The sequence below is a fragment of the Schistocerca nitens genome, chromosome 5 (genome assembly GCF_023898315.1).
Source record: "Schistocerca nitens isolate TAMUIC-IGC-003100 chromosome 5, iqSchNite1.1, whole genome shotgun sequence".
NCBI classification, from domain to species: Eukaryota; Metazoa; Arthropoda; class Insecta; order Orthoptera; family Acrididae; genus Schistocerca; species Schistocerca nitens.
Window position 1 is genome coordinate 110,207,043 of NC_064618.1, and position 20,846 is coordinate 110,227,888.

The following is a 20,846-nucleotide window of genomic DNA, read 5'->3' on the forward strand; positions in this document are numbered from 1 at the left end:
ATTGGCTTTAAATACGCTGGTGACCCTTCCCAGTGACACACTACTGCTTATAAAACCGCTGGGGATCTTTCCCAGTGACCCACTACAGGCTTTAAAGCATTTGGGGACCCTCCACACTGACACACTACAGGTTTTCAAACTGCTGGGAACCCTTCCCAATGACCCAGTACTGGCTTTAAAACAGTTGGAACCCTTCCCGGTGACCCACTACAGGCTTTAAAACAGTTGGGTACCCTCCCCAGTGACCCACTACAGGTTTTAAAACCGCTGGGGACCCTCCCCAGTGGACCACTACTGGCTTTAAAACAGTTGGGGACCCTTCCAAGTGACCCACTACTGGCTTCAAAATAGTTGGGGAACGTACACAGTGACCCACAACTGACTTTAAAATCGCTGGGGACTATTCCCAGTGACCCACTATAGGTATTAAAACCGCTGGGGAACCTTCCGAGTGGCCCACTACTGGCTTTAAAACAGTTGGGGACCCTTCCCAGTGACCCACTACAGGTTTTAATACCGCTGGGGACCCTTCCCAGTGGCCTACTACTGGCTTTAAAACAGTTGGGGTACCTTCCCAGTGGCCCACAACTGGCATTAAAGCAGTTGGGGACGCTTCCCAGTGGCCCATTATTGGCATTAAAACAGTTGGGGACCCTTCCCAGTGACCCATTACTGGCTTTAAAGCAGTTGGGGGCCCTTCCCAGTGACCCAATACTGGTTTTAAAACCGCTAGGGGACCTTTCCCAGTGACCAACTAGTGGCCTTAAAACCGCTGGGGACTCTTCCCAGTGACCCACTACAGGTTTTAAAACCGCTGGGGACCCTCTCCAGTGAGCCACTAGTGGCTTTAAAACAGTTGGGGACTCTTCCCAGTGACCCACTACTGGCTTTAAAACAGTTGGGGACCCTTATCAGTGACCCACTACAGGTTTTGAAACCGCTGGGTACCCAACCCAGTGATTCACTACTGGCTTTAAAACAGGTGTGGACCCTTCCCAGGGACCCACTACAGGCTTTAAATCCGCTCGGCACCAGCCAGTGACCCACTACTGGCATTAAAACCGTTGGGGACCCTTTCCAGTGAGCCACTAGTGGCTTTAAAACAGTTGGGGACTCTTCCCAGGGACCCACTACTGGCTTTAAAACAGTTGGGGACCCTTATCAGTGACCCACTACAGGTTTTAAAACCGCTGGGTACCCTACCCAGTGGCTCACTACTGGCTTTAAAACAGTTGTGGACCTTTCCCAGTGACCCAATACTGGCTTTAAAACTGCTGGGGCTCTTCCCAGTGACCCAATACAGGTTTTAAAACCACTGGGTACCCTACCCAGTGACCCACTATTGGTTTTTAAACCGCTAGGGAAACAACCCAGTGACCCACTATTGGGTTTAAATACGCTGGAGACCCTTCCCAGTGACCCAATACAGGTTTTAAAACCGCTGGGGACCCTTCCCAGTCGCACACAACTGGCATTAAAACAGTTGGGGACCATTCCCAGTGGCCTACTACTGGCTTTAAAACATTTGTGGACCCTTCCCAGTGACCCACTACTGGCTTTAAAACCGGTGGGTACCCTTCCCAGTGACCCACTACTGGTTTTAAAACAGTTGGGGACCCTTGCCAGTGGCCCACTTCTGGCTATAAAACAGTTGGGGACTCTACCCAGTGACACACTACAGGTTTTAAAACCACTGGGACCCTTAAACGTGGCCCACTACTGGCTTTAAACAGTTAGGGACCCTTCCCAGTGACCCACTACAGGATTTAAAACCGCTGGTTACCCTTCCCAGTGACACAGTACTGGCCTCAAACAGTTGGGGACCCTTCCCAGTGACACACTACAGGCTTTAAAACCGCTGGGGACCCTTCCCAGTGACCCACTACAGGTTTTAAAACCGCTGGGGACGCATCCCAGTGACCCACTACTGGCTTTAAAACAGTTGGGGACCCTTACCAGTGAAAAACTACAGGTTTTAAAACCGCTGGGGACCCTTCCCAGTGGCCCACTACCGGCTTTAATACAGTTGGTGACCCTTCCCAGTGAAACACTACTGGCTTTAAACCCACGGGCTCCCTTCCCAGTGACCCACTAAAGGTTTTAAAACCGCCGGGGACCCTTCCCAGTTGCCCACTACTGGTTTTGAAACAGTTGGGGACCCTTAACAGTGACACACTACCGGCTTTAAAACCGCTGGGGACCCTTCCCAGTGACCCACTAGTGGCTTTAAAACAGCTGGGGATTCTTCCCAGAGACACACTACAGGTTCTACAACCGCTGCGGTCCCTTCCCAGTGGCCGACTACTGGCTTTAAAACAGTTGGGGACACTTCCCAGTGACCCACAACTGGCTTTAAAACCGCTGGGGACCCTTCCCAGTGACCCACTACAGGTTTTAATACAGGTGGGGACCCTTCCCAGTGACCCACTACTGGCTTTAAATCCGCTGGGGACCCTTCCCAGTGACACACTACAGGTTTTAAAACCGCTGGGGATCTTTCCCAGTAACCCACTACTGGCTTTAAAGCATTTGGGTATCCTTCCCACTGTCACACTACAGGTTTTAGAACTGCTGGGGACCCTTCCCAGTGACCCAGCACAGGTTTTAAAACCGCTGGGGACCCTTCCCAGTGACCCAATACTGGCTTTAAAACAGTTGGGGACCCTTCCCATTGACCCACTACAGGTTTTAAACCGCTGGGGAACCTTCCCAATGGACCACTACTGGCTTTAAAACAGTTGGGGACCATTCCCAGTGACCCACTACTGGCTTTAAACCGCTGGGAACCCTTCCGAATGACCCACTACAGTTTTTAAAACCTCTGGGGAACCTTCCCAGTAGCCCAGTACTGGCTTTAAAGCAGTTGGGGACCATTCCCAGTGACCCACTAGTGGCTTTAAAACCGCTGGGGACCCTTCCCAGTGAACCACTACAGGTTTTAAAACCGCTGGGGATGCTTCCCAGTGGCCCACTACTGGCTTAAAAACAGTTGGGTACCCTTCCCAGTGGCCCACCACCACCAAACAATTGGAGACCCTTCGCAGTGACCCACTACCGGTTTTAATACCGCTGGGGACGCTACCCAGTGGCCCACTACTGGCTTTAAAACAGTTGTCGACCCTTCCCAATGAAACACTACTGGCTTTAAAACCGCTGGGGACCCTTCCCAGTGACCCAGTACAGGTTTTAAAACCGTTGCGGACCCTTCCCAGTGACACACTACAGGTTTTAAAAACGCTGAGGACCCTTCCCTGTGATCCACTACTGGCTTAAAATCCGTGGGGACCCTTCCCAGTGACCCACTACAGATTTTTAAACTGCTGGAGGCCCTTCCAAGTGGCCCACTACTAGCTTTAAAACAGTTGGGGACCCTTCCCAGTGACGCTCTACAGGTTTCTAAACCGCTGGGGACCCTTCCCAGTGGCCCATTACTGGCTTTAAAACAGTTGGGGACCCTTCCCAGTGACTCACTACAGGTTTTAAAACCGCTGAGGACCCTTCCCAGTGACCCACTACAGGTTCTAAAACACTTGGGGACCCTTCCCAGTGGCCCACTACTGGCTTAAAAACCGCTGGGGAACCTTCCCAGTGACCCACTACAGGTTATAAAACCGCTGGAGGCCCTTCCCAGTGGCCCACTGCTATCTTTAAGACATTTGGGGACCCATCCCAGTGACCCACTACAGATTTTAAAACCGCTGGGGACCGTTCCCAGTGGCCCACTACTTGCTTTAAAACCGCTGGGGTCCCTTCCCAGTGGCACACTACTGGCTTTAAAACATTTGGGGACCCTTCCCAGTGACACACTACAGGTTTTAAAACCGCCGGGGACCCTTCCCAGGGGACCACTACTGGCTTTAAAACAGTTGGGTACCCCTCCCAATGGCCCACCACTGACATTAAAACAATTGAGGAACCTTCGCAGTGACCCACTACCTGTTTTAATACCGCTGGGGACCCTTCCCAGTGGCCCACTACTGGCTTTAAAACAGTTGTCGACCCTTCCCAGTGAAACACTACTGGCTTTAAAACCGCAGGGAACCCTTCCCAGTGACCCACTACAGGTTCTAAAAGCGCTAGGGACCCTTCCCAGTGGACCACTACTGGCTTTAAAACAGTTGGGGACTTTATCCCAGTGACCCACTACTGGCTTTAAAACCGTGGGGGACCCTTCCCAGTGACGCACTACAGGTTTTAAAACCGCTGGGGACTCTTCCCAGTGGCCCACTACTGGCTTTAAAACAGTTCGGGACGCTTTCCAGTGACCCACTACAGGTTTTAAAACCGCTGGGGACCTTCCCAGTGACCCACTACTGGCTTAAAAACCGTGGGGACCCTTCCCAGTGACCCACTACAAGTTTAAACTGCTGGAGGCCCTTCCAAGTGGCCCACTACTAGCTTTAAAATAGTTGGGGACCCTTCCCAGTGACGCACTACAGTTTTCAAAACCGCTGGGGACCCTTCCCAGTGGCCAATTACTGGCTTTAAAACAGTTGGGGACCCTTCCCAGTGACTCACTACAGGTTTTAAAACCGCTGAGGACCCTTCCCAGTGACTCACTACAGGTTTTAAAACACTTGGGGACCCTTCCCAGTGGCACACTACTGGCTTAAAAACCGCTGGGGACCCTTCCCAGTGACCCACTACATGTTATAAAACCGCTGGAGGCCCTTCCCAGTGGCCCACTACTAGCTTTAAAACCGCTGGGGACCCTTCACAGTGGCACACTACTGGCTTTAAAACAGTTGGGGACCCTTCCCAGTGACCCACTACGGGCTTTAAAACCGCTTGGGACCCTTCCCAGTGACCCACTACAGGTTTTAAAAACGCTGGGGACCCTTCCCAGTGGACCACTACTGGCTTTAAAACAGTTGGGGACCTTTCCCAGTGACCCACTACTGGCTTTAAAACCTCGGGGGACCCTTCCCAGTGACGTTCTACAGGTTTTAAAACCGCCGGGGACCCTTCCCAGTGGCCCACTACTGGCTTTAAAACGGTTGGGGACCCTTCCCAGTGACCCACTACAGGTTTTAAAACCGCTGGGGAACCTTCCCAGTGACCCACTACAAGGTTTTAAAACCGCTGGGGACCCTTCTCAGTGACCCACTACCCTCTTTAAAACAGTTGGGGACCCTTCCCAGTAGCCCACTACAGGCATTGAAACAGGTGGTGACACTTCCCAGTGACCCACTACTGGCTTTTAAACCACCGAGGACCCTTCCCAGTGACCCACTACAGGTTTTAAAACCATTGGGGACCCTTCCCAGTGACCCACTACAGGTTTTAAAACCGCTGGGGACCCTTCCCAGTGGCCCACTACTGGCTTTAAAACAAATGTGGATCCTTCCCAGCGACCCACTACAGGTTTTGAAACCGCTGGGGACCCTTACCAGTGGCCCACTACTGACTTTAAAACAGTTGGGGACCCTTCCCAGTGACCCACTACTGGCTTTAAAACCGCTGGTGCCCTTCCCAGTGACCCACTACAGGTTTTAAAACCGCTGGGGACCCTTCCCAGTGGCCCACTACTGGCTTTAAAACAGTTGGGGACCTTTCCCAGCGACCCACTACAGGTCTTAAAACCGCTGGGGACCCTTCCCAGTGACCCACTACTGGCTTTAAAACAGTTGGGGACGCTTACCAGTGACCCATTACAGGTTTTAAAACGGCTGGGGCCCTTCCCAGTTTCCAACTACTGGCTTTAAAACAGTTTGGGACCCTTCCCAGCGACCGACTACAGGTTTTAAAACCGCTGGTGACCCTTCCCAGTGGCCCACTACTGGCTTTAAAACAGTTGGGGACCCTTCCCAGTGGCCCACTACTGGCTTTAAAACAGTTGCGGACCCTTCCCAGTGACCCACTACTGGTTTTAAAACCGCTGGGGACCCTTCCCAGTGGCCCACTACTGGCTTAAAAATCGCTGGGGACCCTTCCCAGTGACCCACTACAGGTTTTAAAACCGCTGGAGGCCCTTCCCAGTGGCACACTAGTGGCTATAAAACAGTTGGGGTCTCTTTCCAGTGACCAACTACAGGTTTTAAAACCGCTGGGGATCCTTCCCAGTGACCCACTACTGACTTTGAAACAGTTGGGAACCTTTCCCAGTGACCCACTACTGGCTTTAAACCGCTGGGCACCCTTCACAGTGAAGTAATACAGGTTTCAAATCCGCTGGGGACCCTTCACAGTGGCCCATTACTGGCTTTAAATAGTTGGGGACCCTTCCCAATGACCCAGTACAGGTTTTAAAAGCGCTGGGGACCCTTCCCAGTGACCCACCACAGGTTTTTAAACCGCTGGGGTCCCTTCCCAGTGGCCCACTACTGGCTTAAAAATGCTGGGGTCCCTTCCCAGTGACCCACTACAGGTTTTAAAACCGCTGGAGGCCCTTCCCAGAGGCCCACTACTAGCTTTAAAACAGTTGGGGACCCTTCCCAGTGACCCACTACAGCTTGTAAAACCACTGGGGACCCTTCCCAGTACCCCACTACTGGCTTTAAAACCGCTGGGGACCATACCCAGTGGCCCACTACTGGCATTAAAACAGTTGGGGACCCTTCCCAGTGACCCACTACGGGCTTTAAAACCGCTGGGGACCCTTCCCAGTGACCCACTACAGGTTTTAAAAACGCTGGGGACCCTTCCCAGTGGAGCATTACTGCCTTTAAAACAGTTGGGGACCTTTCCCAGTGACCCACTACTGGCTTTAAAACCGCGGGGGACCCTTCCCAGTGATGCACTACGTGTTTTAAAACCGTTGGGGACCTTTCCCAGTGGCCCACTACAGGTTTTAAAACAAATGTGGATCCTTCCCAGCGACCCACTACAGGTTTTGAAACCGTTGGGGACCCTTACCGGTGGCCCACTACTGACTTTAAAACAGTTGGGGACCCTTCCCAGTGACCCACTACTGGCTTTAAAACCGCTGGTGCCCTTCCCAGTGACCCACTACAGGTTTTAAAACCGCTGGGGACCCTTCCCAGTGGCCCACTACTGGCTTTAAAACAGTTGGGGACCTTTCCCAGCGACCCACTACAGGTCTTAAAACCGCTGGGGACCCTTCCCAGTGACCCACTACTGGCTTTAAAACAGTTGGGGACGCTTACCAGTGACCCATTACAGGTTTTAAAACGGCTGGGGCCCTTCCCAGTTTCCAACTACTGGCTTTAAAACAGTTTGGGACCCTTCTCAGCGACCGACTACAGGTTTTAAAACCGCTGGTGACCCTTCCCAGTGGCCCACTAGTGGCTTTAAAACAGTTGGGAACCCTTCCCAGTGGCCCACTACTGGCTTTAAAACAGTTGCGGACCCTTCCCAGTGACCCACTACTGGTTTTAAAACCGCTGGGGACCCTTCCCAGTGGCCCACTACTGGCTTAAAAATCGCTGGGGACCCTTCCCAGTGACCCACTACAGGTTTTAAAACCGCTGGAGGCCCTTCCCAGTGGCACACTAGTGGCTATAAAACAGTAGGGGACTCTTTCCAGTGACCAACTACAGGTTTTAAAACCGCTGGGGATCCTTCCCAGTGACCCACTACTGACTTTGGAACAGTTGGGAACCTTTCCCAGTGACCCACTACTGGCTTTAAACCGCTGGGCACCCTTCACAGTGAAGCATTACAGGTTTCAAATCCGCTTGGGACCCTTCCCAGTGGCCCATTACTGGCTTTAAATAGTTGGGGACCCTTCCCAATGACCCACTACAGGTTTTAAAACCGCTGGGGACCCTTCCCAGTGACCCACTACAGGTTTTAAAACCGCTGGCGTCCCTTCCCAGTGGCCCACTACTGGCTTAAAAATGCTGGGGTCCCTTCCCAGTGACCCACTACAGGTTTTGAAACCGCTGGTGCCCTTCCCAGTGACCCACTACAGGTTTTAAAACCGCTGGGGACCCTTCCCAGTGGCCCACTACTGGCTTTAAAACAGTTGGGGACCTTTCCCAGCGACCCACTACAGGTCTTAAAACCGCTGGGGACCCTTCCCAGTGACCCACTACTGGCTTTAAAACAGTTGGGGACGCTTACCAGTGACCCATTACAGGTTTTAAAACGGCTGGGGCCCTTCCCAGTTTCCAACTACTGGCTTTAAAACAGTTTGGGACCCTTCCCAGCGACCGACTACAGGTTTTAAAACCGCTGGTGACCCTTCCCAGTGGCCCACTACTGGCTTTAAAACAGTTGGGGACCCTTCCCAGTGGCCCACTACTGGCTTTAAAACAGTTTCGGACCCTTCCCAGTGACCCACTACTGGTTTTAAAACCGCTGGGGACCCTTCCCAGTGGCCCACTACTGGCTTAAAAATCGCTGGGGACCCTTCCCAGTGACCCACTACAGGTTTTAAAACCGCTGGAGGCCCTTCCCAGTGGCACACTAGTGGCTATAAAACAGTTGGGGTCTCTTTCCAGTGACCAACTACAGGTTTTAAAACCGCTGCTGATCCTTCCCAGTGACCCACTACTGACTTTGAAACAGTTGGGAACCTTTCCCAGTGACCCACTACTGGCTTTAAACCGCTGAGCACCCTTCACAGTGAAGCATTACAGGTTTCAAATCCGCTGGGGACCCTTCCCAGTGGCCCATTACTGGCTTTAAATAGTTGGGGACCCTTCCCAATGACCCACTACAGGTTTTAAAACCGCTGGGGACCCTTCCCAGTGACCCACTACAGGTTTTAAAACCGCTGGGGTCCCTTCCCAGTGGCCCACTACTGGCTTAAAAATGCTGGGGTCCCTTCCCAGTGACCCACTACAGGTTTTAAAACCGCTGGAGGCCCTTCCCAGAGACCCACTACTAGCTTTAAAACAGTTGGGGACCCTTCCCAGTGACCCACTACAGCTTGTAAAACCACTGGGGACCCCTCCCAGTACCCCACTACTGGCTTTAAAACCGCTGGGGACCATACCCAGTGGCCCACTACTGGCATTAAAACAGTTGGGGACCCTTCCCAGTGACCCACTACGGGCTTTAAAACCGCTGGGGACCCTTCCCAGTGACCCACTACAGGTTTTATAAACGCTGGGGACCCTTCCCAGTGGAGCACTACTGGCTTTAAAACAGTTGGGGACCTTTCCCAGTGACCCACTACTGGCTTTAAAACCGCGGGGAACCCTTCCCAGTGACGCACTACGTGTTTTAAAACCGTTGGGGACCCTTCCCAGTGGCCCACTACTGGCTTTAAAACAGTTGGGGACCCTTCCCAATGACCCACTACAGGTTTTAAAAGCGCTGGGGACCCTTCCCAGTGGCCCACTACTGGTTTAAAAACCGCTGGGTACCCTTCACAGTGACGCACTACAGGTTTCAAAACCGCTAGGACCCTTCCCAGTGGCCCATTACTGGCTTTAAAACAGTTGGAGACCCTTCCCAGTGACCCACTACAGGTTTTAAAACCGCTGGTGACCCTTCCCAGTGACCCACTTCAGGTTTTAAATCGCTGGGGACCCTTCCCAGTGGCCCACTACTGTCTTTAGAACAGTTGGGGACCCTTCCCAGTGACCCACTACAGGGTTTAAATCACTGGGGACCCTTCCCAGCGACTTACTACAGGTTTTTAAACAGCTGGAGGCCCTTCCCAGTGACCCACTACTAGCTTTAAAACAATTGGGTACCCTTCCCAGTGACCCACTACTGGCTTTAAAACCGCTGGGCACCCTTACGGTGACGCACTACAGGTTTCAAAACCGCTGGGGCCCCTTCCCAGTGGCCCATTACTGGGTTTAAAACAGTTGGAGACCCTTCCCAGTGACCCACTACAGGTTTTAAAACGGTTGGGGACCCTTCCCAGTGACCCACTACCGGTTTTAAAACCGCTGGGGACCCTTCTCAGTGACCCACTACTGGCCTCTAAAACAGTTGTGGACTCTTCCCAGTGGCCCACTACAGGCATTAAAACAGGTGACACTTCCCAGTGACCCACTACTGGCTTTAAAACCACCGAGGACCCTTCCCAGTGACCCACTACAGGTTTTAAAACCGCTGGGGACCCTTCCCAGTGACCCACTACAGGTTTTAAAACCGTTGGGGATCCTTCCCAGTGGCCCACTACTGGCTTTAAAACAGTTAGAGACCCTTCCCAGTGACCCACTACAGGTTTTAAAACTGCTGGGGACCCTTCCCAGTGGCCCACTACCTGCTGTAATACAGTTGGGGACCCGTCCCAGTGACCCACTACTGGTTTTCAAACAGTTGGGGACCCTTCCCAGTGGCCCACTACTGGTTTTAAAACAGTTGAGTACCCTTCCCATTGACCCACTAAAGGTTTTAAAACAGTTGGGGACCCTTCCCAGTGACCAACTACTGGCTTTAAAACCGTTGGGGCCCTGCCCAGTGAACCACTACAGGATTTAAAACCACTGGGGACCCTTCCCAGTGGCCCACTACTGGCTTTAAAACAGTTGGGGACCCTTCCCAGTGACCCACTACTGGCTTTAAAACCGCTGGAGACCCTTCCCAGTGGCCCACTACAGATTTTAAAACCGCTGGGATCCCTTCCCAGTGGCCCACTACTGGCTTTAAAACAGTTGGGGACCCTTCTCAGTGGCCCACTACTGTCTTTAAAACACTTGGGGACCCGTCCCAGTGACCCACTACTGGCTTTAAAACCGCTGGGGACCTTTCCCAGTGACCCACTACAGGTTTTAAAATCTTTGGGACCCTTCCCAGTGACCCACTATTGGCTTTAAAACCGCTGGGGACCGTTGCCAGTGATCCACAACTGGCTTTAAAATTGGTGGGGACCCTTCCAGTGAGGTGGCTCAAAGACTGTGGCAGAGTGGCAGACCATTCTTCTGAGGACCCGAAACTAGAAACGGTAGTGATGTTACACACATGGTTCTGGAGCGAAGTGTTCGTTCTAGCTCATTTCAAAGCTTTTTCATGAGGTTAATGTCGGACCTCTGAGCAGCCTACTCCACTGAGCAGGTGGGTGTTATTGTCAACATTCTGTTGCCTCACACATACTGATTTATGACAGGTTGTGTTGTCATGTTCGTACAAGCCATCTTCACATCCAAACTTTTCCTCTTCTGGATACAGTATGCAGTGCTGTAACGTGTGTTTGTGTCCTATCTCGTTTAGTCTTCTTAAATGTGATAAGGCGACCACACCCTACTGCGCAGAACACCACTATATCACGTCTTCTGTACTTCATCGTTATCATTACACATGATGGTAGGTAACGATCTCTAGACTCATGGCTGACCGCAGTGGCCAAGCGGTTCTAAGCGCTTATTCCAGAACCGCGCGACTGCTACGGTCGCTGGTTCGAATCCTGCCTCAGGCATGAGTGTGTGTGATGTCTTCAAGTTAGTTAGGTTTAAGTAGTTCTAAGTTCTAAGAGACTGATGACCACAGATGTTAAGTCCCATAGTGCTCAGAGTCATTTAACCACCTAGACTCATGCTTCCATCGGACTGCACGTGGTGTAGCGTGATTCGTCGCTCCACATCGTTCGTTTCCAGCCATCCACTGTGCAGTGACGTCACCCTTCAGCCATGTCAAGAGCGGCTTACCACTGGGAGGAGCTGCACCGCCGTCAGACCACATGTTCTTTAACTACGTACACATTTTTATTGTGCTAGCTGGATCGCTGATAGGCCTTCTAAACTTCCGCGATTTCTGATAACCACCCTCCGCAGTGCTGCAAGATTATTGTTCGTCAGTACATGTTGTAAGTTGTCTTACAATAGCTGTGTTTGTTGCTTCGCTGTTCCACTTCATACTCATATGACTAACAGTCGATTTAGACAACTATGGACGCATTGAAATGTCGCTGTCGTATCTGTTCCTCTGGTGAGATCCAATGATCAAGTTCGAGGGCACTTTGCTCTCCTGACCGTCCGATTCTTCTGCTCCTACTTCTCTACTGACAACACATTACTCACCACTTCATTTTTTGCAGACGGTTCATCGTCTGGTGACATCTAGTAGTGAATTTTGCATTACGTAAGATGTCCGAATACATTTGATCAAATAGTGTTTTTATCGACTTTTACAATGATTTTCCGTGTTTTAACATATTAGTTTTCATTGGTGCTGTCGAAATTTGTATTCCCTTTCAGTTTACGTTAGGCCAACTGTTCTCCATTTGCACCCCCTACACAAGCCAAAATCGTCACACTTTGACGGCTATCAAATGGCTCTGAGCCCTATGGGACTTAACATCTGAGGTCTAGTCTTAGAACTACTTAAACCTAACTAACCTAAGGACATCCCACATATCCATGCCCGAGTCAGTATTCGAACCTGCGACCATAGAAGCAGTGCGGTTCCAGACTGAAAGACCTAGAACCTCTTGGCCACAGCGGCCGGCTGACAGCTGTCAATGCTTTACGTTGGTCGCTGTCTGACGTAGTAACGATTCAAATAAATCCGCATGTAACTGTAGATGGCAGTTTTATGTGCTTGCTCCAAGGCAATACCTTTGTGTGGCGTATACATTAGGGGATGAGTATTTAACACACAAAAAACACTAAAAATATACATAATTAACAGTTCATTACCAATTTATTATCTTTTATGGGGCATAAGTTTGTTTAAGGAACTTAAAAAAGAGAATTAAGTGTCCAGAAACTGAAGACTTTTTCACACAGTTATTAACAGCATCAATATACTTGGAAAAATGTTTTATGAACACAGTGCCGTCTTGTAAATTATTTATTCACAGTCGGTTTCAGTCATAGACCATCTTCACAGTACTGTATGTAGGAACGAAACAAAAAGAAAGCCATGCACAAGGAAAAGAAATACAATCTCCAAAGGAAAATCTCAATCGAAAACTATAAATACTTAAGACATTTAAAAAATAAAAATTATTGTGGCAACACAATACTCCCCGTTCCCTTTTAAACTGCGAGTTCCTCTTCTAATGACATCTAATAGTGAATTCCGCAATACGTACGGGTGTCTGCATTCTTTTGATCAGATAGTGTACTTATCGACCACTATAACGATTACTCCGTCTTCCAACACATTTCTTTTAATTCCTGAGGGAACAGCACTATTGTCTAAGAAACGTAATAAATGTTTAACATTGGTATTCAGTATTACGGTAATGGCCCACTCAACAGCAAGTGAAATACTGACAGTCCATCATAGAAGCGCGATCCAAGAGATTACAAGGCTTATACCAAAGATCAGACAAATACAAAGTAAGCTGTGATCTCTGTACTGGATGGATGTTGAACTTCACCTGTCTGATCGTGCCTGCAACAGACGTTCATACTTAGTTTCTTGCGAAACTACAACAGAGCTACTAGCAAATATCACTAGTAAACGAAAAGAAAATATTTTTCAATTCCGCTCACACTTCAGCCTATTACAGCACATATTCAAATAAAGTTCAAAACAAGAAATCAATCTGCAGCTCTTTGTCACGAACAGACCGACAACATGATGGAGGATGCAATGCGCATAAAGCTGCAGACACGCTGCAGTTCTATACTCAAGAGATCAGATTTCTTAATCTAGGTTGTATAGAGATCACTGAAAGTAAGGTACAGCATAATGTCGTTACGTAAGCAGTACAAAACAGCAAAATATAAGGTACGATAGACACAATGATTTTATAGACGTACATTTTTTTGTACACTACGACCGTTATTAATGGTTTAAATGCAGCCAAGTAACATAAAAACGTCACTTATTTGAAATTAAATTATGTTACAGTACATTATAGTTTTGGAAGATCAATTGAAGGGAATGGTCAGTGTTTTGAATGGAACATAGACAGACATCAACAAAAGCAAAACCAGGATAACTGAATGCAGTCTAATTAAATCTGGTCATGCTAAGGGTTTCAGATTAAGAAACGAGACACTTAAAGTAATTGTTGCTATTTGACCAACAAAATGACATGATGGGCAAACTACAGAGGATATAAAATGTAGACTGGCAATGGCAATAAAAACATTTCTTATGAAGAGAAATCTGTTAACATTGAATATAGAGTTAAGTGTGGGGAAATCTTTACTGAAGGTATTTGTCTGGAGGATAGCCATGTATGGAAGTGAAACGTGGGCGATAAACAGTTTAGACCAGAAAAGAATAGAAGATTTCGAAATGTGGTGGTACGAAAGAATGCTGAAGATTAAATAGGTCGATCACGTAACTAGTAAGTGCTAAATGGAGCTGGGGAAAGAAGAAATTTGTGGCATAACTTGATAAAAAGAAGGGCTCGGTTGATAGGATACATCCTGGGGTATTAAGGGACGTGTAGATGGTAAAAATCATCGAGGGAGACCAAGAGATGAATACAATAAGCACTCATAAGGATGTAGGTTGCAGTAGTTATGAATAGGCTTGCACAGGATATAGTTCCATGGAAAGCTGCATCAAAGCAGTCTTCGTGTTGTAACGGCGACCGGAACAGTCGCGTGGTTAAGGCGATGGAAAACGCGGCGGGACCCGCGAAGCTGCCTGCGAACAACGACACAACGGAGGGGACGGACACGACCAACGAAGGACGGAACGAACAACAATAAGAACGAGACAACAGAGTCAAGAAAACATAACTACACAACCACGTCCACTCGCAAACAAAACACGAAAGTAAATACGCTTTCTAAGGTGAGGCGATATGTCCAGAGATGTACGCAATGTTAGACTGACTGGCTGAGCTTTTTTCTTTTTCTTTATTGAATTTCAATTCCTCCCGATGGGGGCGGGCTGGCTGCAGCTTAGTATGCCGCTCTTGAGCCTACAGACTTTGTTAAAAAGATGAAGAGAATAAATAATAAAAACAGGCGATAAAATCGGAGACTTAAAGAGTAACACGGCGAAAAAAAATCGTGGAACTTCACACAAAGAACAGAGGGATGATGATGTTAATAAAATACATACGAAGCGGACAGATAAAACAATAGACAGACAAAAAACACGGCGACAGTCTGGTTTCTGATCGCAAAAGACATGAAATTCACACCTAGCGACAGCATGGTTTCTGTTCGCAACACGAGAAAGACGAACAACACTGAACAGTCACTGGAACACTGCACTAAAAAGTTGGCAAATGTGACATACCACAGCCGAGAGCAGGTGGGGGGAAACTGGACAGATGATGGGAAAATAAAAAAGGGGGGAAGGAGAGGACAAGCGAAGGGTGGGAGGCGGGAAAGGAGCCGATGGAGGATGAGGACCCATAAGAGGGGTGGGGGGTGCTGGGCAGATGCGACAGGGAGTGGGGAAGGCAGAGGAGGGGAATACAAAAGGACTCGGGGGGAGGGAGAGAAGGGAGGTATGTTAATAAAATACATACGAAGCGGACAGATAAAACAATAGACAGACAAAAAACACGGTGACAGTCTGGTTTCTGATCGCAAAAGACATGAAATTCACACCTAGCGACAGCATGGTTTCTGTTCGCAACACGAGAAAGATGAACAACACTGAACAGTCACTGGAACACTGCATTAAAAAGTTGGCAAATGTGACATACCACAGCCGAGAGCAGGTGGGGGGAAACTGGATGATGATGGGAAAATAAAAAAGGGGGGAAGGAGAGGACAAGCGAAGGGTGGGAGGCGGGAAAGGAGCCGTTGGAGGATGAGGACCCATAAGAGGGGTGGGGGGTGCTGGGCAGACGCGACAGGGAGTGGGGAACGCAGAGGAGGGGAATACAAAAGGACTCGGGGGGAGGGAGAGAAGGGAGGTAGGGAGAGGTTTGGTGGGGAGAAAACAGGATAGAAGGGGGGGAGAGGGAGCCCAGGGAAAGGATGGAGGAAAGGAGGGGGGGTGGGGATCAGAGTTGATACGAGGGATAGATGGAGGGATGGGGAGTTGATGGAAGCCACCTTGGGAAAGGAGATGAAGGGTGTAGAGATGGAGGGTAGGGGGGACACAACAGTGAAGGCGTGGCAGAGGGAGTGGAGAGGAGCAACCAGGGGGTGAGGGGGATCAAGGCGGCGGGAGGAGTAGATTATGCGGATATGTTCGAGGAATAGGAGCAGATGGGGAAAAGGAATGAGCTCATAGAGGATACGCGTGGGGGACGGGTGGCGTATACGGAAAGTGAGGCAGAATGCATGACGCTCAAGGATCTGAAGGGACTTATAGAATCTGGCTGAGCGAGAGGCAGGCACTTAAGTACTCTATCGGGGACGCCGCTATTGGCCGCTCTGCAACCACGTGTTCCACTGTGGCGCCCTCACACTAAATGCGGGCCAGGAGGCACGTGCCGCCACAGTTTACGGCGCGATGGTGCAGAGTCCTCTAGGGGTGTTCGACGTCCATGACGTCTGGCGGCGATTCAAATTACGCGGTGCGCGGTACCAGACTTCGGACAGAAGACCACAACAGGAACAACCATATTACATTTTTGACGCTTTTAGAGTGTAATACAGAGTCCTCCAGAAAAATGTATACAGTAAGGAACGAAAAGTATTACCTATGAGTTTATTTTACATTTAATCATTGATCACACATGTTATACTACATTTTGTTTAGCACATGGTTACTTTGAATGTTCAAACTGTTCACCCTTGGCGGATTACACATAACAGAACGACGAGCGGTCGCCGCAACTGCGTCAGTCAATGTTACAGTGGAGATCGCTGCAGATGTCACTGTAATCTCCTGGCGACGTTCCTCCAGCGTTCGTGACTTACGTCGATAGACGTAATCTTTCACAGTTCCCCGCAAGTAAAAGTCCATAGGTATTAGATCTGGAGATCGTAGGGGGAACTCAACACTTCACGTACACATTGCGTAGCGGACTGCTGTGGAGAGTTAACCAACGTTTCCAACACGAGAGTCAACGAAGCAGGACTTGTAGCTGTACGCTGTCATCCTGATGTTCCTTTGTGATTATCACAAATCGTTCCATGCAATTGAAACTTGTCAATGATGCGTTTAATTATTAGGCGGGTTGTCGGTTCTGTTTCGAACTCCCGCCTCCACTGACGTTGCACTTCAATGGCATTATCAAACTTGAAAAATCACTTCACAGTACATATTCGTTGATCGAATGTCAAGTGTGCTCCAGCCATCTTGTTTTCTCAATACCGAGATGGCAGCCCTAACATCTGTTGAGCCAAAGATCATACTGCAACACACTCGTAAGTCAAATCGAACGACAGCACCTATATCTCGATAGAGCCTGACTGTATACATTTTTATGGTGGACTCTTTACATTTAGTTTCAAATAGGTTTAATTTTTTACATTATTTAATTACATTTGCACGTTTAATATCGGTCATTCTGCAGATGCAATTGAAAAAGAGAAGGAATGTGTGTGCATAAAATCCTTGTGTTCATCTACACTCCTGGAAATGGAAAAAAGAACACGTTGACACCGGTGTGTCAGACCCACCATACTTGCTCCGGACACTGTGAGAGGGCTGTACAAGCAATGATCACACGCACGGCACAGCGGACACACCAGGAACCGCGGTGTTGGCCGTCGAATGGCGCTAGCTGCGCAGCATTTGTGCACCGCCGCCGTCAGTGTCAGCCAGTTTGCCGTGGCATACGGAGCTCCATCGCAGTATGCCGCGACAGCATGGACGTGAACCGTATGTGCAGTTGACGGACTTTGAGCGAGGGCGTATTGTGGGCATGCGGGAGGCCGGGTGGACGTACCGCCGAATTGCTCAACACGTGGGGCGTGAGGTCTCCACAGTACATCGATGTTGTCGCCAGTGGTCGGCGGAAGGTGCACGTGCCCGTCGACCTGGGACCGGACCGCAGCGACGCACGGATGCACGCCAAGACTGTAGGATCCTACACAGTGCCGTAGGGGACCGCACCGCCACTTCCCAGCAAATTAGGGACGCTGTTGCTCCTGGGGTATCGGCGAGGACCATTCGCAACCGTCTCCATGAAGCTGGGCTACGGTCCCGCACACCGTTAGGCCGTCTTCCGCTCACGCCCCAACATCGTGCAGCCCGCCTCCAGTGGTGTCGCGACAGGCGTGAATGGAGGGACGTATGGAGACGTGTCGTCTTCAGCGATGAGAGTCGCTTCTGCCTTGGTGCCAATGATGGTCGTATGCGTGTTTGGCGCCGTGCAGGTGAGCGCCACAATCAGGACTGCATACGACCGAGGCACACAGGGCCAACACCCGGCATCATGGTGTGGGGAGCGATCTCTTACACTGGCCGTACACCACTGGTGATCGTCGAGGGGACACTGAATAGTGCACGGTACATCCAAACCGTCATCGAACCCATCGTTCTACCATTCCTAGACCGGCAAGGGAACTTGCTGTTCCAACAGGACAATGCACGTCCGCATGTATCCCGTGCCACCCAACGTGCTCTAGAAGGTGTAAGTCAACTACCCTGGCCAGCAAGATCTCCGGATCTGTCCCCCATTGAGCATTTTTGGGACTGGATGAAGCGTCGTCTCACGCGGTCTGCACGTCCATCACGAACGCTGGTCCAACTGAGGCGCCAGGTGGAAATGGCAAGGCAAGCCGTTCCACAGGACTACATCCAGCATCTCTACGATCATCTCCATGGGAGAATAGCAGCCTGCATTGCTGCGAAAGGTGGATATACACTGTACTAGTGCCGACATTGTGCATGCTCTGTTGCCTGTGTCTATGTGCCTGTGGTTCTGTCAGTGTGATCATGTGATGTATCTGACCCCAGGAATTTGTCAATAAAGTTTCCCCTTCCTGGGACAATGAATTCACGGTGTTCTTATTTCAATTTCCAGGAGTGTAGCTTGTTTTTCACCGTCAACATGGAAGAGGCTCTCTGAACTAAGCACAAATGATGTTGTTGGAGCTTCCACTAGTGGTGTCTGCGTTGCTTCCCATAGTAACATAGGCTCCAAGTGCGAGTGGGCTGTGTGGCTGCTTTCCTGTGTGATAAGGTCATCAGTCCCTAAGCTTACACACTACTTAACCTAAATTATCCTAAGGGCAAACACACACACCCATGACTGAGGGAGGAGTCGAACCTCCGCCGGGTCCAGCCGCTCAGTCCATGACTGTAGCGTCACAGACCACTCGGCTAATCCCGCGCGGCCCTGTGTGCTTTCCTGCATCGAGTAACAAAGGGCACTGATGGTACAGAGTTGCCGGGGGGGGGGGGGGGAATTGCCTCAGTGGGTGTGCTCCACTGGGTCGAGCAGATCCCTCAAGACATCTGATGGAAACTTGCGATTCAGTTACCATCTTTGTGCCTGTTGGGTGGTATCGATATGTAATACCACAATGAATACCTGTGTCAAATATTTCTTACGTTTTTGAGTCGAAAATGGTGCTCATTTACATCGAAAGGGAGGGATGCCATTTGGTATTGCCATTGTAAATTTGTGAGTATCTGAAGTTTTTGTTGAGTTTTCCTCTGGTAAATGTATTTATTTATTTATTTATTTTGATTCGTCACAGTGAAGATGGTCTGTGCCTGAAACTGGTTGCAAATAAATAATTTACGAGACAGCTCTGTATTCATTGCACATGTTTCCAAGTACTCACTAATTGACAGTATAATTTTTTAGTTTGCGGCAATACTTTGGAGTCTTCTGGAATTAAACCCAACGACCTCCTCTGAACGAATGCAGGAGACGTAGTTTACAGCTCCTGCAGCGCCAGCCCTCGGTCATGAATGTTAAATGCGGGCATCATAACGAACAGGCGCGAACGGACCGGCGCCGCGGGGAACTCGCTCTGGCGGGTGTCGAGGCGTCGTCGTCTGCAGTGCCGGAGCGCGAAACGCTCGCGGCGGCCGTTAAAGCTCCTCCTAATCCGCGCCGAGATTGTGGCCGGCGGCTGGTGCGGTGTGGAGGGGGATGGCGGCCGCGGCCTCTGATTGGCCGACGGCGCATGCGGCCGGCCGGCTGGACAATAATAAGCGGCGCGCTGTTTTAGCGTGGCGGCCAGCGACCACTCCGCCGGCGGCGTCCATTAGGCGCGAGTGCGGCAGAATTGCGTTTTAATAATTCAAAGTTTTTCCGCAACAGGCCACGCCTGCGGTGAAGAATGCACCTGCGTGTCGCAGCGCGGATTGCACGCAGCTCATTCTGGGGTTTTGCTCGGTTGCGCCTCATCGATTCCGCTTCAAATGCACACGAATTAGGATTTACACAATCGCCATTGGCGTTTATAATACGCAAACAGTTCTTCAGCAAGTGGCACATTTGTCTTACGACCTATGTTTCACTTTATACAGAGTTGATAACAGTCATGGGATATCGATCTGCACATATACAGACGACAAGAGCATCGGGTACACAAGGTATAAAAGGGCAGCAAATTGGCGTAGCTGTAATTTATATTCTAGTGATTCATTCAGAAATGCTCCCAACGAGATTATGGCCGTACAACGCGAATTAACATACACTGAACACGAAATGGTAATTGGAGCTAGATGCATTGGACATACTGTTTCGGAAATCGTTAGGGAAATCAATATTCCGACACCCACAGTGTCAAGAGTGTGCCGAGAATACCAAATATAGAGCATTACCTCTCACTACAGACAACGCAGTAGCCGAGGGACTTTACTTAACTATCGAGAGCAGCGTCGTCTCCCCGGGCTTGTCGGTGCTAACAGACAAGCAACACTGGGTGAAATAGCCACAATCATCGGTGTGAGACATATGACAAATTTGTCCGTTAGGACACTACGGCGAAATATGGCGTTAATGGGCTATGGTAGGAGACAACCGTGCCTTTCTGACAGCACCATAAAGCCTGCTATTCCTGTCCGGGGCTCTTGACCGTATCGATTGGACACATACGACTGGAAAATTGTGGTATAGTTAGAACAGTTCCGATTTCAGTTGGCAAGAGCTGATGGTAAGACTGGAGCGTGACACAGATCCTACGAAGCCATGCATCCAAACTGCCAACAAGGTCTGTGCAAGCTGGTGGTGACTGCATAATGGTGCTGGCTTTATT